Here is a 4,863-nt window from a genome sequence, read left to right on the forward strand (position 1 = left end):
TGCTATTTCAATCGAGGGAATCGGTGGAGAATTCGATATCGTATGAATTTTTTGTTTGTTCCAGCTCTAAAAGTCTCATAAAAATTGATGGAGGTAAGGGACATTTTTTTGTTTTATTTAATAATGTAATAATATTTCTTAATTCACATCTATGAATTGATAATTTTACGTTTGTTTAACATTTCAACAGTGTGTGTGCGAGGTTTCAATAGAATTGACCGACCCTAGATTTTGTATATGCCCTCGTAATTTTTTTTTAAATTCCAGCTCTAAAAATGTAATGAAATTTAATGGAAGTAATGGACGATGTTTTTGTTTTATTTGATAATGTCATAGTATTTCTTAAGTTACTTTGATAGTGAGAATAGGCTTTTCTAGATAACACAATAACTTGCTCAAAAATCAAAATTGAACCCAGCACCTTCGATCAGGAGTGCAACGCGCTGATCGAAGGGCCGTTCCACTAAGAAATGAGAAACTTTTATTGTCAGCACCAGGCTAATCGAGGCTAATAATGCTACGACTACACAAGGGAAATAACCGTAATTTCCTTGACAACCCAACTCTTTTTATGTTTATATGCAGAACATCGAATACAAAGTTGAAACTGTCCAATGACAGGCGTTGGGCCTCATTTTCCGAAAGAGGAAACAATAAACGATTGAAAAGTCCTGTGCAACTCCTGCACGCATAAATGTTTAAAATATAACTCAATAATTGATTAAAATTAAATGTTTTTGACTGCGAATCACTGAGAAAACTTTTCTTCTATTCTTTTTACAAGTTTGGCAGAGTTCCACGGAGCAAAAGCAAATCAACACGCTAGAAACAATATGTTGAAAGTGAATTGGAAAGTGCCGAATTTGATTTGGAATGTTGAATTTGAACTTGCTAATGTGTGAATTTGACTTTAAAAATTTGAATTTGGTCTAAAAGTTCCGAATTCTATTTTGATCTGGAATGCCAAATTTGAACTTGCCAAATGTTATATTTGATCGGAAAAAGTGTATACAGTACTGTAATCGAATAAATGTCAGGTTTACCAATTGAAACTTTTTTTTATAATCGTAAGACTGTTTGGAAACAACATCGTTTTCTTCTCATATCAGTACCAGGTTTACCAATTAAAGACCTTTGGTTAATAAAAAATAAAATAACATCGTTTTCTACACTTCTTATATCTGGACCATATTCCACTGCTTGAACAATAAGGAGTCCTTTATATTTACTGCTTTTACGGAAATAAATGAATAAATAAATAAAAGAAGAATTAATGAAATCCAAAATAAAAGCAGCAAAAATAAAATGGAAAAAGAAAAAAAAAGAAAACAAAATTCAGAACCAACAAAAATATTTTTAAAAAATCAAGAACGTGAACACCAATCATGGGCTCGTTTTAACATTGTTGTAACAGAGAACATCATTTGCCTTGCTTTAAGAGTACATATTTTTATTTCAACAATGAGACCATAAGACTTTGAGTTATCAGACATGCACATAAGTACACGTCAGTCTACCTCATTTAAAAAGAAGAAAAAAAAATGGTTACTTTATCTTCAAAAATATTTTCAATTTAATATTCTTTAAAACAGCCATTATACAGAACACACTATGCAGACTCTCTTGCTTATCTCGTTGTTCTTGCAATATTTTTATTGACAATCATACATCACCCGCTGCTTCAATTCGGTATTTTGTTTGGGGTTACCAGATCCCGAAACATAAATAGATGAATAAATAGAACAGTTAGAATTATAAATTTTAAGACTTGAGAAGTTTGAAAAACGACATCCACTCTTCTCAAGGCTACAAATTGATTGAAATATAATTTCATAATCATGTGACTCTAGCCAGGAACAGACGTGCTTGGTCCCAATATGTGAATTCCCTGTGACCGTGACATTTTATGCTGATGTAGCATAGCACCTTATAGGTGCCGTAGGTCGTAGGGGAATTCGCTTCTAGACAAAATCCTCTTAAATATAAAGGATGCTTCTCCTGAATGGGACACTAATTTATTTTTAGGGCGGGTGTCCATTACAATCAGTCAGTAATTGCTTTACCCGACACGCATCACAACCTCTCTCTCTCTCTCTCTCTCTCTCTCTCTCTCTCTCTCTCTCTCTCTCTCTCTCTCTCTCTCTCTCTCTCTCTCTCTCTCTCTCTCTCTCTCTCTCTCTCTCTCTCTCTCCCTACTAATGTACAATGCAACTCATACATACATGCGCCAAAAAAAAAATAATCTTGAACCGTATATAGCGCAAAATCCACTAAATGTGCTCAAAGCGCTTTACAAATGGTTTCTGACGAATGTAACGTAACACGTAGAACGAGATTTGACGCCTGTTACGCGATAATACAATTTTCCCGACAGAGACAACGCTGTTAACGGTCAGGTACTCATACGATGAGAGAATGTGAGTATAGAGCCTTTTCCAAGGACTCAACAATGCGCCGAGCGAGGCGCGAACCCAGGACCTTCCTATCCTAAATCCGAACACGAGTGTCATACCTCAATATCACATCGCCGCCATAAACTTATATAGTGCAATCTGGTTCACTTCCATATCATGCTGGATTGAGAAGATGTGTCAAAATTTTCAGTAATGTCATTATCAGTAATTTCTACAAACAGGTCAAATCAACCAGCAACAACAACAACAACTACTACTACAAAAATAAAAATAAAAATGAAACGAAAAAAAAAAACAACAAAGAAAAAAACAAACCTTGTTGACAACCTTATCTCACCCACTGCGTTGAATACAGTGTTATGTTTGGGGTTACTAGATAACGAAAAATAAATGAATAGGTAAATAAATAAATAGAACCAATGTGTACATATATATGCAGGTCTGACATCCGAACTAATTATTAGCAATTATTTAACATTTTTGTGATGGACAATATTTGCGTCATTTATTTTTAGATTTCCATCGTATAATGAATTGCAAATAAGTATACACGTCGAATAGATCAGTTAGAATTACAAACTTTAAGACTCGAGAAGTTAGAGAAAAGACGTCCATTCTTCTCAAGAGCACGAATAGGGAAGAAAAGTCGTGACATCAAACCCTCTACTATTTTGGTTCCTAAATCCTTAGGAGTGTGTATGAAACCAGTTATTAAATAGGTTACATAAAGGTGACATAATAATTTCAGTAGCAGGATGTATAGGCAGATTCTTAGGATTAGGATGTGTAAAAGAGCGAGGATAGGTGATCTTTATTATCGAAAAGCATAAATATTATTTAAACTAGAAAAAAAGTTACCATCACTCTGAAACCAGACGATTAATCACACAATTTGTGTATCCAGTCCTCCGGAAAAGTGGTTTTTCACTTCCAATGAACTAGGAACCGGTTTTTTGACATCACGCTTTTCAGAATCATGAACCATAAACTCATATTATTTCCTTACCTCATTCATTTCGATGTCATGCATACTGGATTGAGACAATGCATCACAATTTTCAGCATTGTCATTATCGGCAATATTTACCAACTGTCAAACATGTCAAATAAGTCAACAATAAAATAATCATAAGAAAAAAAGAATCGGGGTAATTTATTTTTAAAAAAAAATTAACAAACAAACCCAAAACAAACAAATAACCATTTTCAAGAGGGCGCTGCCAATTCTCCTGCTTGAGCTTTTATAGAGTGCAATATCCATAAAACGTGCTCAAAGCACTTTACAAAGGGTCCTTAACCAACAGCAACATGTAACATGTAGAACGATCCATGACACCTGTTAGGCGATATTCCAATTTGTTTTTCCGACAGAGACAACGCTGTTAACGGCCAGGTACTCATTTTACATCTGAGTACGGTGAGAGAAAGTGAGAAAAGGGCTCTTTTACTCACGATCTCTCACCTAACTCAGGTGTAAAATGATAATGTGAACGTTAGCAGCATTGTATCTGTCGGAAAAGAAAATTGTATTATCGCCTAATAGGCGTCAACCATGTCGCGTCCTACACGAATGTTAAATGTCGCTGTTAGCTAGGGACCCCTTGTAAAGCACTTTGAACCCGTTTAGTGGATATTGCTCCTAAAATCTCAAGTATATTTTGCTTAGCTATTTGAATGACGTCTTTTCTGGCTAAAATTAAAATATTTTTAATGCGTTTCGTCAGTGCTCGAGAGTAAGAACTAAAAAAAAAAAGTAGTCCTTCAGAGCCATTGGGCCAATGGAGCCGGAGTTTATCCCGGTTCCTATTGCTTGAAACAGACAATAGCAATTGCTTGCTATCCTCTGGATAGGACGCTAGTCTATCGCAAAGTACTTTCCGCCAAATCTAACAGACTCAGCTACCCATTCACTCCTGGGTAGACAGGAGGGTCAGAAAATAATATCGACTGCATCTGGGATCGATCTTCGTCCTTTTACGTGTGAAGCGAGTGCTCTACCAACTAAGCTATCGGGACTCCTGTAAGAACTTAGTCTAAGTAAAGCAATAAATTACAACTTGAACCCTGATAACGAACATCAGACAAACGGGTTTGGAATAAAAGCGGACCAAAGTAGGACGGTCATAATAATGATAATAACGCCATTTTAACCACCTAACTGCCACACTCGGGAAAAACATGTATTTAAAAATTTGGCCAGAAAACTAATCCTTCGAATATCAATCGATTTAAATGACCCTCATCTTCGTAAAAACTCTCAAGGAAGAGCTGGCGAGGTCCCAGGTTTGAGAATCCCCCCCCCCTACCCTCAAGATGAGGGTCATTTAATTACATCGATGGATATTAGAAAAACGAGTTTTCTGGCCAAATTTGTAAATACATGCTTTTCCAGAGTGCGGCATTTAAGTGGTTAAACCGCCCAGGTCAGCAACCCTACCCGCATATTATC

The sequence above is a fragment of the Berghia stephanieae genome, chromosome 5, assembly GCF_034508935.2.
Source record: "Berghia stephanieae isolate SIO BIC M18660-M18661 chromosome 5, UCSD_Bste_1.3, whole genome shotgun sequence".
Taxonomy (NCBI): Eukaryota; Metazoa; Mollusca; class Gastropoda; order Nudibranchia; family Aeolidiidae; genus Berghia; species Berghia stephanieae.